Source organism: Triturus cristatus, chromosome 5_2 (genome assembly GCF_964204655.1).
Source record: "Triturus cristatus chromosome 5_2, aTriCri1.1, whole genome shotgun sequence".
NCBI classification, from domain to species: Eukaryota; Metazoa; Chordata; class Amphibia; order Caudata; family Salamandridae; genus Triturus; species Triturus cristatus.
In genome coordinates, this window is record NC_140588.1 from 730,321,598 (window position 1) to 730,340,584 (window position 18,987).

An 18,987-nucleotide genomic window follows, 5' to 3' on the forward strand; every position below is an offset into this window, starting at 1 on the left:
TTTCAGTCAATTAATTGACTAAGAGAGAAACCAAGACATCAGTTGAATTTCACCGGCAAGCTGGGAGAATTGCAGGAATTGGGAACAAGAAGGCAGAGAAAATTGTAAATCAATAACTTCCTAGCCCAGAACCAAAATAACTTGTATTCACTGGTCCCAGATCTCTAGAGATCCACAAGACCCAAACCAAAATCTTTGGCTAAACTAGACTGCACTAGGGATAAGATTGTTGAATCGCATGATTTACCAATAGTCAAAAGAACACACAATGAAAAAGAGCTGGAGATAGACAAAGGGGATGTGATCTTCCAAAAGGGAAGATCCACTATACTCACTGCATCATGCCCTGCAGCTCCAGGACTTGCCCCATTATAGACATATTCAAAAAATTAAATCACAGACTATTTCAAAACATGGATTACCTCTAAGTTAGACTGCCATTTTAAATATAATGGATGCCTCTGAGGACATGCCTCATATTCCTGACAGTGCCCTGGCTACATCTAATCTTACAAAAAATCACCAGAGAGTGATTCCCTTAGGGTTTACACTCCTACAGCCCACTCATCACAGATTCCTTCTCAGAATGAGGGTGTTACTAGATCATCCAGTTTCTTTAGCCACAAAACTATCAACAATTTAGTAACTGTAGAAATACATACCGAGTACTCGCCTCCTAACTGGATAGCCCCAAGTTTACAGCAGAAATGAACAACATGAACTACAATCAGGTAAGTGAATTTTCACCTAAATTCAAAGAATCTGATAGATCAATTAATGTGGAGGATTTGTTCCAAATGGAGGAGAAATATTTAGTAATGGTAGATATCTGTCTCTCCCACTGTAATCTATATCTCACAAGCGTCGGCACTCTCAATAGCACTCTTAATGGCCACATCAGTATAAGTCCATTGCAGGGTGGATTGGACACCAACAAGCAAAAACATCAAGCGACACCAGAAACTCCTCCAAAAATTGGAAGCCCAAACAGTGGGAATTCATCAAACATCAACAAATGTTGCCATCATCGAAAAAAAGTAAGAAGGCAATGAAAGAGGCAGTGAGAGAATCCATGAAAAATCATCCTGCTTTTCATAATTTTTCTGCCTGTTGAGCAATCTTACACAAGATAGCAGACGATCCAGAGGCAATATAGTCAATGCAAACAAACAGCAAGAGGGGTATCACTTCTGAAAGATGATCCCCCATAATTTATTGGCCATGGAAGATGGCAAATCTGAAACACAGATCAATTATATTCACAAGCCTATGCCAGTCCATCTGTCACAACACTTGGAGATAACCTCAGAGCAGGATGCTCCCATTACAACCAGGAGGCCCATCTTGCAACCCATCAAAGCAAGAAAAAAGTCTTCAAAATAGCAAAGAAACAACAGTTTTTTAAAGGTTACAAACAAAATCTTTAAGCAGACACAATACACGAAAGTCCTCTCTGAAGGCCCAGAAGGGGATTCTACATCTGAGACTGTATTTGAGCTTGATGGTGATTACGTGGGCACCTGTCTGTCTGTGGAACTAGGATACAAATGTTTTGTGAATATGAATCCAGGACTAATATGCAATATCTTGTGCACAAACCACACTCATGCACAAAGAATTCAAACAAGCCCAAAAGATCTAACAAGTGTATTATTAACTGTCCTACCTCAAAATCCGGTTTATCAAGCTGAAACCAGCAATGTAATCAACCTGTCTCTAATAGCAGTCACTCAAGGTCAGGGCAAGGCTCGGCTGTGGAAGAAGTCATCCGTAGGACCCAACAAAACTAGAACCTATTGCTTTACCAAATTGGCTTCTCACCAAGGGTATTACCCCGCCCCGCTGGCTACCCCAGCACAAAGCCCCAGTATTGGTTTACCCCTAAAACAGTACCTCCAAATAGAGTACTATATTTCCAAGATATTAATGTTAAACTACTAAACTTCTTCATGAACCTGGGCGATATTGCAAAGCCAGCAGCATGTATAATAACTCTAAAAAGTGCAAAGTATCTACCAAAAGAATTGTACCCACAGAATGCCATGCACTAGAGACTAAACAGACAAATTGGCAAATGGAACTTCTCAATAGTGATAGGAAAGCTGCAATAAGCATTGGCCCAGTCCAGGATCACTGATGGAAAAGATGTTGACTCTCTGAAGAAAAGGAAACCTAACTTCAAATTCTTCCCCCCAAGACTTCAGTCCAGGGAACACCACAACATCCTGAATAGGTGGAATATATACAAAATTATCAAATCCCTAGCTGGGTTGGTATCTTTTTTCTATGAGAGAATAAATATGGGGGAGATCCCTGGATCCTCCGCAGAGTAAAGATAGGGAGTAAATACGTAGACCTAATTTTGAATAATTCTGATACCCTGGGGGCATGGAGAATCAAAATCTACATAGGCAGAGACAAGCCCTACCTAGGAATCTTGGAAGACATGAATAAGGCAAATTCAAATAATGTAATGCACAATTCCCAAGTTACCTGCAGAGCACCATGTGGTCCATCAACATATTAATTATCACACAGAAATTTGCAAAATTTAAAAATTCATATTCATCAATCCAGAAGGTAGGAAGACCCTTTATATTTTGGAACATTCAATTCTATCCCTCGCCCACAAACTTGAATGCTTAGTGGAAATTGACATTGCCTACCTGCAACACTACTGAGGCAACCTATCTGTCTACCATAGGACAATCAACAAGTTGATCCTGGCACTAGTACTATCCATGTGCAAATTAGAAATATTTCTCCGAGCACTCCAAAAATTACTTCAGATGTTGAGTTTGTAGTATTAACGGTCCTTTTTTGGACCATCCAAATTATTCTCTGCCTTTTCCCGCCAACACGTGTTTCGTCTATTGCTGAAATCTTAACAACAGACTTCATCAGGGCTGGAATATAAATATGATGGTGTTATATTGAGGAGCCTCAAGGAGTATTTGTAGTCCTGTCACCAGGGTCAGTGACACAAAAGGCACCCATCGTGTGCTACATAAGGCCATATGGGGTACGTTCAGAGTGCAATATACTGTTATATTTTAGCGATAAGTAGAAGGAGGTGGGGGCGGGGGCGGGGAGAAGAAGGGAGGGAGGAGAGGGAAGGTAGAAGGTGGTGGGTTCCCCGGTCAATGTGTGATATAAATATCAATATCATGCCCTTCTGTCAGAAGTGCCACACCCCAAGTGCAGTGGAAGTCACATGGTATGTAAACAAGCAGCTTATTAGTGCAGTAATCCTGTATGAATTGGTGTAAATCTTCCTCCCCATGTGCAACACTAAGCTGGAATATTGCCAGGCTCACAGCTTAAAAAGAAGGCAAAGATTTGGTTTCCTTTACTAAATACCACCAAATTTGCTGCCCACAAGAAACTTGGGTGATGAAAGAAGTTTAGTTGGATGGTTATTAGATACATAATATTTCAGCAATAAAACAGAACCTGGGAAAACCAAAAGAAGCATCAACAATTTGGGTCTCGCCGAGCCTCCCAGCCACAATACAACACCTAAAATTGCATTTGGTCACTAGATATCTTTAATGTTTACATTCCACCAGAGAACACAAACACTGGGTTGGCTCTGCTAAATGACCTAGAACTGCATATCACCATGGCAGGACAGGCTTTAAGTGGTCCCGAGAATGAAACTATAAAGGAAAGAAAGATGGTTCCAAATCAATATTAATCTGTGGTGACTTTACCATCAAACCTTATCCCATAATGTTGGATCAAGAGATACTAAACAAGGAAGCAATATGGGACATTCCTAATATCGATACAACTGACTTCAGGAGAACCAAGTTAGTAGAGAAATTGTTCAAACTGATGGTAGTCAGTGCTACACACACAGTTATTGGATGCCAAAAAATCTTTTAGGTATGGCAAATATGCTAGTCTAGTAGATTACATCTTGATAAACCTAGAATCGTGGAATTTAGTAACAGACATGAACATTGAAAGATGAGTCATAAAGGATCATGATCCCTTAAATGTAAAATTTCTCTTGAGAACTCAGCCCATCTAAACTAGTGCAGCACTTGGAGTCTAGAAATTTAGCCCTCAAACTGCACCATAAGAAATTAATTGGGTAAGACAAAACCACTAAACGATAAAGCTACAGGGCAAGAACAGCCTGGAAACAAAAACATCAGGAACACTCATTATGGGGGGAATCAGGGTTCTAGAGGCCCTGTTCATCTCAATTTCCACTAATCTCACCAGCGCTTTGTGACAACTTTAGAGTATTTTGATGATGAATGTTTGAAGCAGAAGCAGGTCCTAATGAACACTCTCAGACTAAGGCACAGCATTATGGGTGGCAAAGGCATTCTAAAAAAACAAGAGAATCTTAGAAGTGATTAGTTAAGCACAAAAAGGGGCAGTGTAAACACAAAGCTTGGTAGTCGCTCTAGTTGGTAATTAAGGATAAAAACACAAAGTCATTTTAGAACTTGATTAGGTCGGGATGTGAGGGCCCCACCAAAGAAATTGCAGTCATGAAATAACTCGGCTGAGTGGACACATTAGTTTTCCATAATTTATCAAGAAGGATCCAGTTGTGGCCAAGCAATGGAAGCTCTGGGAAAACAGATTCGACATGACAATTCCATTGAAGAGACAGCTACAGCTCAACCCCAAGGCCCAGCTCTAGAGGTCATTTCTGAGACTACACCAGAGTCTATGGAGAAAGAAGTCTGCAAAGCACTAATGAGCTAAAAACTTCAGAAAGCTCCAGGACCTGATAAAATCCCACAGACATTTTCCGCATGAACTTACTAACCTTGGCTCCTGCTCTAACACTAGCTTATTTGGAAGCATCAGGAAAGTCCCACCCTCACGGAGAACAGCTGCTATAGTACAAATTCACAAAAAGGATCCTCACAACAGCTCAGCTAACTAGCCATCAATGTTTTTGTTGGATGGAGCTGAGAAAATGTACCGCAAACTACTACTAAATCACCTCTAGGATTGGGCCAAAAAAAACAAGATACTATCTGGTCTTCAAGCAGGTTTCATTAAGGGAGTAGGGACCACAGACCAAGCAATGAGACTGTACTTTACAACCATTAAGTATACAGCCTTTAAAAAATTGCTTCTTTTTATGGTCTCAATAGACCTGAAGACAGCTTTTGATTCAGTGGACAGAGTGCTACTTTGGACAGAACTTAAGGCCATTGGTGAGCCCAACAAGCTCATAATTGCCTTACAAGAACTTTATTGGGGAAAACTGTCAAGGGCGGATAAAAGCCCAAGAGATGAATACATATCTGAATTCAGGGTTGAGCTTGGAGTCAAGCCAGGTTCAGCACTCACCCCTATGCTATTGAAATTATTCAACTTATTCAAAAACAGTATGGGCAAATGGCTCATAGACTTGCACCTTCAGATGCCAACAATGGTCAGAGAGAAACTATCTCCACTACCCTTCCCCAGTGATACAGGCCTTCTGGCATGAACAGACCTGCCAATGCCCCCTGCTGAAAGGCTTTCGAAACTTATTGAAGCTTCAAAACCTTATCATTAATATAAAAAAAATTCATGGTATTCAATGAAACAAAAAAGTTAAAATCAACATTCCAAATTTACTGGGCCACTCTGAGTTTGACAAATTCTTTGACAACTTAGGGGCCCATTAAGATGGCAGGCAGATTGCCACCGCCCGTATGGCGGAGGCAATCTGCCCGCCATCCGCCACTACTCGTCTCAAATTTTCCCCCCCCGCCATATTACAATGGCAGTGGGTACTCAGGTGGACGGAAAGACCGTCCGCCAGTTTTCCGCCGGTAGGCAATCTTCCCACTTGCCTACCGGGCGGAAAGGGCCAGCAATATTAGGATGATGGTGGTGAATTGCCTTTCCATGGCGGAGACTCCTCCATGCAAAGGCATGGAGTCTTTTCTTTGGGGGCCCATTGCAGGCCCCCAGGGGGATGGGGGGTGGGTGGCTGAACTTGGGGGGTACCCATGGTACCCCCCAACATTTGTATGCACAAGGTGGCAGGCACTGCGCAGTGCATGTCACGTTGTGCATGCAAATGCACAATGTGCAGTTTTTACATTGCTGCGGGTGCTGCTTGCAGCACCGCCAGCCGCAATGTAAAATATGCTTGATGCGCCCGCCAGTGTGGCGGGCGAATCGTAATCGGCACAGCAGGACCGCCGCACCCCTGGCGGGCGGCCCCGCATCCCGTTATGATTGTAATGGTGCTCTTAGTAATTAGTTTCTATGATACATTGACCTTGGAAGAACAAAGCACACAAATGAGTCCATTATGAGACAGAACACAGGTGCTATCCTACAATTCTCAAATGATTTTAGTTGGAGATCAATAAAGTCTCTCCTGAGTGCCTTTACAATGTAATCACTGACTGGTGGCTCATACGAGCTGAACTGTGGGGTATCAGGAAGGTCCAAGGGCTTGAAAAAACAGAACATATTCGTGGAGCATATTTTACATCTTGGCCCTGGTATGCCAATTGAGGCTGTTAAAGGCCAAGATGGGCCTCCATAGCACTGAGGCCCTGCTCTCCATCAAAGCCATCCTGTATTGACATTTCTCAGTATTTTCTTCTTCAAACTCTCCTCAAAATTGAATTGGCTGGATCATATTGTCAGAACATTAAATGAAATAGGATGTACCGAATATTGTAAGAACCTTGGGTCAATTTTCAGACTAAGCTTTGAGACAATAAAATAAAAAGGCGCTACTGTGATTATACAACGGCTGCATGCTGTCGACAAGGAGGTAGTCTCCTAAAGCAGAATTTGAGTGTCAAAACCATAAGTTCACACATAGTATACAAGAACAGCTCATTTCCGGAGGAAAAAAGAAGCCTGTATGTCAAATTTAGACTGGGAGTACTCCCAGTCATGGCTTTTACCGAATAGTGGAGCAACACAAGAGTTGCACAGATCTTTGCAACTGCACAGTGGGGGGGGGGGGGAAGAAACTGTGTTTCACTTTATGCACCTATGTGCTAATTCTCTACAGGTGCGGAGACAGTTCCTTCAACCTCTTTTCCAAGAATCACAAAATAAGGTGATGTAAAGAGGCCAACTAGATAATGTAAGGCATTTTACTCTGGCAGCAGCACAGATGGAAGGTGGGCAGTCATTAACCTACATGGATTTTTAGGTCTGGCTTGACAGTGCATTCATAAGCCTGACCTATTTGCATTGTCAATGCTTGTTTAAGCCGGTAGACTCGTATATTGTTCTGGTCTGGAATTCTACTAGACCTGGTTCTCATGCTTGCATTTACTAACTCTGTTCATATACTATTTATTTGCTTTAAAATGAAGCTGATTTTTTTAATTTTAAAATAAATATTCACAAATAATCTTTTACATTTTATGTTAATGTCGTTTTTTATTTGTATAAACCTTGCTCTACTGGTATGGAGTGCTTTAGCTGAAACCAATAAAAGTACCAAAAAAAAGCATTTTTTAGTTTATATTTCCAACAGATTTACAGAAAATCAAATCTGAACTTTTGTAAGCCCTTGAAAAATTGCTAGGTATATGTGATCTGTTTACATTTCAAATGTTACTTTGCTAATGTTTTATTCATTTTACTGCGATAAACCTGCCTCATATTTGGTCTATGTCTTTGTCAAAAAACTTGAAAACGTTTTGTTTTGCATTTTTTAGACTTCCCAGAACAAAATGGGGATTCCACATGTCTAAATTGACAGAGTCTTGGCTGGTCTCTGGTAGTCTCCATACAGATCCTTCCTTGGGAACCACAGCGACTGCAGGATAGAAGGGGGAGTGTTTGGTGAAATCACTGTATGCTTTCTCAGGTCTATGGATCTATAGGTTACTTACATCACTCTGAAACCTAGAAGAAACTGGAGGGCACCTATAATATTATTTATTTTACGTATTGCTGCACACCAAGGAACCTTGCTGCACTGTATTGCATGAAAGGGAGAGAGCGGATTTTCACCATATTTGCATACATATGGTGCATTCCTGCTCTCTTCTTGTGCTGGTGCACCGTGTGCTGCCTAGCACAAATGCAGGAACCCATGCACCACGGTGTAAGGGTGTCTGCATTATGGGTGGGGTAGCTTCTGTTCAGGAAGGGACAGCTTCCACCACAAAAAGAATCCAAAGAGTAATTTTACTCTTCCTGTGTGTAACGCAGAATGCATTATGCATTGAAAAAGGAAATAATGAGGAGGAAGAAAAATGTTCACTCCTTATTACACCGTTAATGGGAGGTGTACTAATTTGAAGCAATCCCAGGTTTATAACATTTTGGAAATCTGGAAATGCGTCCAATCCATGGGTGGATGCACAGGAACGCTCATGCACCTCCCATGGAACGGCTCCCAGCTCGTATTTTAAGGTAATGCAGCACAAACAACTGTGTTGCATTCTATTTCTTGCAAATTGGTCCGTGTGGCTTTGAAAATCTGAATTAAGGAATTTTGTTGACTTGCGTCAGCTTGCGTGACGCAAGAACAACACAACATCTGAAAAAATATGGCCCCACACCTTAGGCAAAAAATCGTTTGCATCATGTCAGAACAGCAGTGAAATTCTGAGGCTGGCAGAGTAGAGCTACATGTCTTCAGCTAGAATTTGAAAATTAAGAACCACATTCACTAATTACTGCTGCAAAGGCTAAATGTATATATTTACAAGCAAGACCTTTGTGACTCTCCTATGTGTACCGTAACAGACCGCTTTGATTCCTGTACAACTATAACTCTACCTTTTTCACTTTTTTACTTAGTAGTTCTCACAAGTAACAAAGTGGCCATCATGCTTTGATAGTCATGTCAGTTTTTACTGTACACGACATTAGTCTCCATTAAAAATGCTTTCTGATACAAAATTCTGATAGACCTGTAGTTCCACAGATCCGATTACATGTTGCTCAAAGGAACGAAAAAGGAAACAACAAAGAACAAGAATTCGCATCCCAACAGTTCCCTCCCAAATATCCTGGGGCGGCCAGCCAAGCCGTTCCCAATCGTCATACTGTTTGCAAACACTTAAGAATAATTTCTCTCAGCGCATGCACACCACAATACTGATTATGTTTACCTGTACATTCCTAGTCCTGGTACTGACCCCTGTGTCTTATGAGTTTACCCTTTCCAAAAGGGCATGTGGTTAAACGTTCCTGTCAATTTCCTTATCAATCCCATTACTCCCCTCAGGCCTCCCTGTCAATGGTAGGGGTTCAATTTGGGGGGACAGGGAACACTCTACTGGTCCATTCAGTGAATAGTGGAAGTTGGTCTTGAATTTTATATATTTGTCTACCATATGTGGCTAATCTAAAGAGTTCAGTCATTCATTCCTGGTGTGTCAGCTTGTTTACAGAATGCCAGTGTCTGAGTGTACCTATTTTAGCCACCATAGAGGAGGTTGACATTCACCTCCCCCAACAAGAAGAGGCGTCCTCTGTTTCTAAGCTTTCATACAGAATAGTTAATTTGGCCAGCTCCACAAAGTTGCAGAAGCTGGTGTCATGCATTGTATGCCATAAGGCAGTCTAATAATGGCCCAGCTGTATGCAAGCCACGTATTGCACATCCCCAGCAATTATCATACAGTGCGAGTTAAGCTCTTTTCAGTTTGTATGGGGGTCTAGTACCGATTGTTAAGCACTTTGAAGTAGGAGTACTTCAGTCTGGCCTCTCTAAGAGCAAGGTTGTAGTGGTCTATGAAAGTCATCAGTCCTCATCAGTATATTCGAGCTCTAGTCTCACCTGTAATTGTGCTTTAATCTCATGTCTCATCTTTGTGGAGTATAATGCATCAATCAAAATCTGATACAAATTGGAGTCCATGCCTCTTGATTACCTCCAAGTCACCAAGTATGAGAAAGTCATCCTTTTTGGTCCTGTTCACCCCCATTTCTTGACTGATACTGGTGGTAAATGATTCTGACTGTGCCCTAGGCTCTGCCAACAAAGCCCAGGGCCAGTGCTCTGATGAAAATGTTATATGGTAATTAGGTATAATTACAATTGGCAATAACAGACTCTGTAAGTCCCTAGTATTTAATATGGCAGGGGGATTCAAACTACCTGGGGGTTTAAAGGCTCAGTAGATTTCCTGCACTGCAGTGTGCTCTAATGTGTTGCCTGCTGTCATTTTAAAGGCATCCTTGCTTTGCAGACTGTCTTTAAAAGTAAATTACGTGCCAACTCGACTTTGGTGGTACAGGTATTACCAAAGTAGTAATATACCTTACGTTTACAGATAAGTCACCCCTAAAGTGTCCCCTAGGGGCCCCAGGGGTGGAATGACTTATAACTATAACCAGGAGCATTATAAAAGATGTTTTATAAGCCCTTGTGAGGGAACAACTAGCAAGTTCATTTTACCCCAGTGTAGATTATTAGCTCCATAGACTAACATTGGATATGTTGTTTAATTATAAATATTGCTAGGGAGGAGCTCAAAATGTCATTTAAAGACTTAAAAGATTGTCAATTATAAATCCAAAAACTTGCCACTTTTGAATTTATCAAACTAATACAGAAAAGAAGTTATAGAACTTTCTTTTCCATGAGTCAAAATCCAGCCTTCAAGTAGTCTGTCCTGATTAGTCAGCACAGGCGTAGCCAGGCTGCTTTGATGAGGTGATAAGTAGCCGCAAAGAGCAGAGGTTATCTGATTGACAGAGCTCTGCAACTGCACAGGGTGGGTCAAAAAGGGGTCTGGGTAAATCAAACTGGGTTTGAAAGAGAGAGCAGGAGAGTAATAATGCCCGGCCTGCAACCCCTCTTCCTGTTACCTAAGCCATTTGACGACCTCAGGGAATGGAATTTGCAGGGGGTGAAGGGGGAGTGTTAATGAAAATTAGCTACCCCAGTGGGTAAGCTTAGCCAGCTCTTACTCCAAAGTAGAGAAAATCTCTATCTTGAATTTTAAAGTGCAGTGATTTGTGAGACTAGAATATGCCACACTTGTAAGGTAGCTGTCATGCTGTTCGGTGGCACTCTGCACCCCATTGGATAGGGGTACCTACCTGTTTGTCATCCTAGATGATGGAATAAATATGTGAGAGTTGCAGAGCAACTCAGTTCTAGTTAGTTTGGGTTCTGACTTTGAATTTGCTACCTGAAACTACAAGAAAAAGGACTGCCCTGCTAGAACCCTTGTCTGCACCACACAGGATTGCATGTGACGCACGCTTGGAATTACAGTCCTGAGGACTTTGCCTTGCATTAAAAAGGATTAAGGAATGGACTCCCTGAAAGCAACAGGTTAACAGAACTGTAGGTCAGACTTCCAAGGAAATCTCAGACCTCCAAGACTCTTGGATTTGTGTTTTGGACACTTTGAACCCTCAAGAGGAACTTCAGGAGGTAATTCCAGAAGTTTGGAGAAACTTTTGGAAAAAGCTCCATAACTGGACTGGTCTGACGTCGAGAGTCAAACCGATTACCTGCAACCGCGACCCAGCCTGGATTTCAGGTTCATCTCACTGAAAGCTCAAGAGTCCAAGTCTTCCAGCGGTTGACCTAGAGATCCCCCTGAACCAAGCTGGCAAACCCGCTGCAAATCCTGCCTGACAAGTGCTTTTCTCACCATCAGAAAAGTTTCTAAGTGTGAAGGTAAAATTTTGACCAGGGCCTCCACTTAGTGTATCCGACCAGGGCTCCATCACGGTTGGCCTCAAACTTTGACTTTGTCCTGGCCAAGCCCGACCAGATGTCCCAAGTTGGGGCTATATGTGTTAAAGCACTATAAAGTGGTTAATCTTTATAAATTCACATCTCTGGTTCCCTACATTGCTTTTAATGTGTCATGTTGGTGTCATTTTTAAGGGTGGGCGTAGTTCGCGAAGTAGCACTTCGCGAAGCTACGCAAAGTGAAGTTCGCACTACGCGAGCTACGCGTAGCACTTCGCGAACTGCGAAGTAACATGTTCGCACTGTGCAAGATGTTGTTTTCAATGATTGCACAGTGCGGACAAGCAACCGGCACTGTGCAATCATTGAAAATGGCATCTTGCACAGTGCGAGCTGTAGTTTTCTGCTGCTCGAGTAGATTTTTCCTCGAGCTGCAGCTTTCTCAACGCGAACTGGTAGTTTCTCATCGCGAGCGGTCGCGAGCATACGCGACCCCTCGCAATGAGAAACCTGACCTTCTCGCGTTGGGAATCTCGCCGGGAGGTTTATTTTCCATGCTCGCGATCGCGAACAAGGAAAAAGTCTCGTCAGGATGTCATTTTGCTTGCTCGCGGTCGCCAACTTGACGTTGAGGACTGCGAGCAAGCAAAAAATGACCGCAGCACTACGCAACACTACGCTACGCGTGTTCGCACTGTGTTACGTGCAGTTCGCGTAGTGCGAAGTAGCGCGAACTTCGCAAACTACGCGAGCGTAGCGTAGTGCTTCGCCCAGGCCTAGTCATTTTAAAGATATTTCCTATTTTTATAAAGTGGTGTGGGATTTTTATTGTGTCTAGTGTCTTAGATATTTAATGTATGGGTGCATTTAAATGCTTCACATACCTTTCTCCTGAGTTAAGTCTGCCTGTTCACAGCCAGCAACCATGGGTTGAGTCAGGGGTAAATGTATTGGGACCCTGTCTCGAGCTTTATATTGTGTGGTGGTAGGTGCATACTTACCCCTACCAATAACCCATCCTCCAACACCAAGTGTTTCTGGAGCAGCGATTCAGGCACAGTGTTAGGATCCGATCCTAGCCTAGTTCCCGGGCAGTGTTGTATTCGTTGGTATTGCCAAATAGAATGAACACAGGAGCTTGTAAATTAGACAATGCCCAAGCACTCATATATCAATATTCCTGTTGCTCATTACACATATATATCCATAATGATTTCAAATTTTGGATTCTTGTGATTTGATTTTCTTCTTTTGATTGTTCCAGCCAACACATGTTTCATCGCCTGGGAGTGAACCCATGACTTTCTCTGGGCTGTCACGTAGCAAGTTATAGTTTTATCGCCAGCAGAGAGATGGATGGGGCTGTCAAGCAGTCACCTTTGCTTCACTATGCTGGAAAAGAAGTCTACTTCCTCTTAAACACCTCCCTAACGTCAGAGCCCCTAATGATGCAGCGGTGACTGCGCTCAACGCAAACTTTGACCCCCAATTGAACCCTGACTTCGAGCGGTTCAAGATGCGACAAGCTAGGCAAAGGGAAGGAGGATCCGTCGATACGTTTCCCGCGAAGCTGAGGGAGCTAGCCAGCACACACCTCGTAGATGAGCGGGCGACGGAAGAAATCAGAGCGCAGCTTATCCAAGGCATATGCAGCAAGGTGCTGTGGGGCATCATAGTCCGACAACCTAATATAGCGATGAACGACATCCTGGTCATGGCAAGATCGCATGGCCTACCGGCCACTCGGGCCGAGGAGATGGACCTCACACTGACACGCACAACGGAGAAGGGTGTCTTTGTCAAGGTGAAACAAGCCAAAGCTGTCAGGACGTGCGATAGAGGAAATAGACCAAGAGACCGCCTACCTCAAATGTCGAGAGGCCAATGTGGGTACTGTGGGCACGAATAACACCCATCCCAGTTGTGCCCAGCCCAAGGGAAGACGTGCACCAACTGCGGCGTCCCAAACCATTTTGCATCAGTATGCTGGAGGAAGACGCAGCGGAAGGACGGGAGATGGGAAACGCCAATGTGCAAGCTGGTGTGATAGCTATCAAGTGTCTCCCTGGTATCCTCCCAAGGAGGGAGAAAGAAATATAGGAACACCTACCAAGCCGACGATACCTCTTCAGAGGATGAAGAAGGAGAGACGTATCTGGTCTCATTCACTCAGGCACTCAAAAGGCGGAGAAGGCCCCAGCCCACGTGTAGAGTACACATTGCTGGATCAGAAGTAAGCGCGGTAATTGACACCGGCGCATCGGTCAATGTCATGGAGATCCAGCAGTATAACAAGCTGAGGCCCAAACCCAAACTCCGACCCTCCAAAACAAAGATCTTCACATATGGGTACGACTCACCCCTGCCACTCCGAGGCAAAATGACTGTACCCATACGGTCCGAGGACAGTGAAATCACCACAGACATTCACGTCATAAACCAGGAGGCAGACTCCCTGCTGAGCAGCCATGCGGCAGAAGGGGCTGGTGCAGGCTGACCAAACAAAGGAATTGCTGAGTCAATTCGAAGGCCTATTCAAAGGACTGGGACGGATAAAAAGGACTCCCATCAAGCTGCATATTGACCCGGCTGTCGCACCGACAGCACTGAGACACAGAAGGATCCCCTTCCACCTCCGACCTCTGGTGGAACAGGAGCTGCAGAAGCTGGAATATCAAGGGGTTAACGAGAAAGTGTCCTGGTCTGCGCTGTGGGTATCCCCCATGGTGATTGCTGAAAAACCCCGTCAACCAGGGAAAATCAGACTCTGTATAGACATGCACCTCCCCAACAGAGCCATTTGTCGCGAACACCACATCACGCTGACGATGGACGACATTGTGGCCGACCTTAATGGATCCAAAGGGTCTCTAAGCTGGACTTGAATGCCGATTATCACCAGCTGGTACTGACAAAGGAGAGCTGGCATATTACCACGTTCAGTACACACCTGGGACTCCGAAGATACAAGCACCTCAGTTTCGGAATAATGGCATCACTCTCCACAGGGAAAAGTTCCTGTTCTTTCAGAAGCAGATAGAATTTTTCGGGTACACCTTCAATTAAGAACAGATCCAGGTCGACCCATGGATGTCTCAGGCGATCAAAGATGCCCCTGACTGTAGCTGAAGTACGAAGCTTCCTTGGGATGGCCACGTACTGTGGCCGAATCATCCCTGGTCTAGCTACCATTGCGGAACCACTCCGGAACCTCGCGCAAGCTGATGCCAAGTGACAGTGGGGAACAGCCGAAGAAGCAGCATTTCAAGCCGTCAAGAATGCCTTCCTAGACCACACTACGCTAGTGTACTTCGACCCCACCAAACAAACCAAAGTACTGGTAGACGCCAGTCCCGTGGGCCTTGGGGCCATCCTTACCCAAGAACAGGAACCTGGGAGATGGGCAGCCTTGGCCTACGCCAACCATGCGCTCTCACCTACAGAAAGGCGCAATGCGCAGATCGAGAGGTAAGCCCTAGCCATCCGCTGGGCATGCCGCCACTTCTACTTATACATCTGTGCCCAACCATTCAGGGTCGTCATGGACCATCAGCCGTTGGTGCTGCTCTTCAAAGGCTCAGCACCCCATCTGCCCCCACGGATCGAATGGTGGGCCATTGGACTCCAGCAGTATGAGATGGAGGTAGTCTATCGACCCAGCGCCAAAACTCAGCCGACTTCCTCTCGAGGCACCCAGCCCCACAAGAGGGCGGAGGAGAAGAGCCAGAGGCAGAGGCAATGGAGGCACACCTGAACATCCACCATCACGTGCCCCAAAGCCTTGATATTGGAAGATGTGGCCGCGGCAGCAGAAAGAGACCCGTTCATCACCAAAGTCCCCGCAGCTGTCCAAGGAGGGAACTGCCACCAATTCTTACAATCCACCAATTCCTAGTCAGGTCCAGAAGGGGGGAGAACCTCATGCAAATGTGGAGGATCCAAAATGAATTCAGTGTCACTCAAGGCATCCTACTAAAGGGGCCCGGATCTTCATCCCGGCGTCCCTGCAACATCAGGCAACACAGCTGGCCCATGGGTGGCATTAAGGAGTGGAGAAGATGAAGGCCCGCATGAGGGAGAAAGTCTGGTTCCCCAGACTAGACACTCGAGTGAAAGAGACTGTCAGAAGATAACCATCTTGCCAAGTGACAAGCGCACCAGAAAGACCTGTGCCCATTCGGACTGAAGAACATGGGAAGGGCCCATGGGAAAAAGTGAGTGTCGATATCGGGGGCTTCCCGGAGGGCCGGACGACCTTGGCTTTGATCGACAGCTACTCCAAGTACCCACTTGTGGAGGTGGTCAGCTCAACTGCTTTTGTTCAAGTTGCCCCAGTGCTTGAAAAGATCTTCGCCATGATTGGGTGCCCTGAGGAAATCAAAAGTGACAACAGACCTCCGTTCCAAGGAAATGAGTTCCGAGAGTTCCTACAACACCATGGGATACGGCTCTGGCGCATCACCCCGCAATGGCCTTAAGCCAATGGAGAAATAGAAAGATTTATGAGGACCCGCAACAAGACTCTCCATATTGCGGTAGCCGAGAACACAGACCCGTAACGGCATCTGCAAAGGTTCCTCCGGGAATATTGGAGCACTCCTCATAGCACCACACGCCAAGCGCCATAGGCATTAATGTTCAACAGGGTTCGCCGTGACAGCCTCCCCACCGTCTCGGGGTGGACACCAACCCGTATAATGAAAAAGGCGCCCTCAGGAGGAGAGAAAAACACAACCTCATCACCAGCCAGACAAGGAGGGCTGTGTCCCGCAAGCTGTGAAGGGGGGACACAGTAATAATAAAAGACAGGAGGCCCAGAGGGAAGTTCCGGACCCGCTACGAACCAGGATACTGGACAGTAATCAGTGTAAGGGAAACCATGGTGGCCGTGAAGACAGGAGAAGAAGTAGTGACGTGAAACATCTGGTTCAAGAGGGTGTCCGAACCCCTCGCCGGCACCGAAGCAGACGAGACCCCGGACAGGTAGGAGGTCAGCCGAGCCGAGCAAGACGAGGAGGAGGACAGCCAACCAGCACGATCACCACCTGCAGTGAACCAAGAGGAGGCACGCGAGGTCCCAGATACACTGTCAAAGGCCAGTGGATCTACACCCTCCTTACGCACCAGAGGTTGTAACCCCAGGTATGCATTGAGAGACAATCCCCAGCCGAGCACCAGCCAGAGAGACTTTGCATGCCAAGTAAGTGATCGTCGAAGCTGCCCGAGAACAGTCAAGGACTGGGTTGAGATGGAATGTAACGAGTCAGCAGTCTAGCTGATCTCTGCTGGCACGCGACGGATACGTAGCACCCACGCGCTCACGCGTGCAAATAAAGGGAGGTGGGCGTGACCGCAGGGGGTCAGTCCACAGTGATACTGCAGACAGTGTGTGGTGTGTTTTCTTTGCATGCGCGGCAGCGGCCCACACACGCAGCGCACCGGGACTCACGATGCCCCAAACACTACACAGTTGACTGCCTCCTTCAAGTGGGGCTACTCCCTGATGGTAAATTGGGTGTTGGGGGTCTGTGGAACACTGGTCGTCTCAGTGGAGGGCACTGCCTATGTGTGTCTCGGACGCTCGGCCCACGCTACTGCGGTTCTTCCCGGCTGGGGCAATCGAAATTCAGCAAGTGTCCCTTTTTTCTGTGCAAGTAAAATCCTGATAGTTTGTCTCTCAAAATACAGCTCAGTTTAATATGTTCCAGAAGCTGGATTGTACCGGTCCTTTCCAGAACTTATGAAATTGATTTAAATGCATAAATGTTTTTATACACATATAATTCTTCTGAGACATATGGGAAGCAACAATTTATCTGTCTTCGAATTCTGAATTGTTCTTTCATTCTGTAACCAATGAGAAGGCCATGAGGGCTCTATGGATGGAGATGCTTTTTTAAGACATAACACAGCGATCGGACATTTAGGCCGCCCAACTGGTACAAGGTGTTGTTTGTGAGAAGCAGGGCTTTAAGTGGGCCGGGTCTCACCAGTGCTGAGCACCGGCACTTTTTAAAGGGGGCCTCGAAACGGGTCACTATCGGGCTCTGTTTTGTGCCCTGGCACTGGCGGTCAGTTTTTCTCCGGACTGCAGTGACAGCAGGCACATCGATGTGCACGTGCTCACACTGCTCACATCTCACTAGTGGAGAAGTTAGTGCATGATGTCATGCCAGGTGAGCGTTGTAGGGGAAGGGAAATCCTTTAAAGAGGGTCATTTTCTCTCTGGATTTCCCTTCTCTTTTTGAAACTCAGGAGCAGCAACATTCTCGTGGTGTCACCAGGGCTTTTGGAAGAAGCCTTTTCAATACTATATACAAGTCAAAGATGCTGCTTATTTATCTTATGCAACTAACAGCCATTGACAAAGCCCACAGTCGTGACTTGCTGTAGGTGTGATGTTACTTGTTGTATCATATATTTGGATGCAATGACAGAAACAGCAAAATACAAGTCGGGCGACACACTATGCTAAGTACATATTTCTTCCCTTACTTGTTTTTAAGCCACGCCCTTAATTACATTGGCCACGCCCCTTTGAGAGACCCCCCCCCCACTTTTCTCATCCCACTTAAAGCCCTAGTGAGAAGGCAGTTTGATGTTTTATCATTTAACACGAGAAAAGACAGAGGTTTGAATGAATAAATTAGAAACAAAATTCGCATTTTTGTACCGTTCATTATTACAAATAACACTGCAAATATTGTCGCGCATAGATGCTAGGAATCAGCAAAACTTTCAACCAATAACAAATAGGAGCTTCTTCTGTCACTCTAGCAGAAGTCCTGAACATCTTCGAGTTCAACTGCAGGACTGAGAAAAATTCTTCAGCCAATAGCTGTCAGAGGTGCGAACCCTGAAACCTCAGCCGTACTTATTTTCATAATTGCAAAAAACAAAACACTCTGAGTAATGTTACTCCTTACAGCGAAAATGAATCAAAGCATTTTAGCGAAATCACCAGCCGGTTAAGCAAAATTCAAGGTACGTTTGTCTAGTGCCACCATGATACACTTCATTAAATCTCCTTAGCCAGGGGCTTTAGAATTAACCTAACAGTTTTACTGCACTCTTAGGGTTCTTTCATTTATTCCATGACACTCTGGCATTTGAAGCCGTCTCTTACATACATTTTAAGTGTACGTGCCACAGCGTTGCCACCATTAATACTCTTCGCTACACATAGGGCATGTTTCGAAAGGGGGCGGCCTATTAGCCACCGTGACATAACCTCATTTTGAACGAGGCCTCTCGATTAGCTGTTCAGTATGCTTTGTCGTTCTTCGCATTTGCATTTGTAAATGGTCTTTCATTATTTGCAGCCCTTGCACTCATTAGCTATCAGAGTTAGCTCATTTAAGGTTCGCATGCAT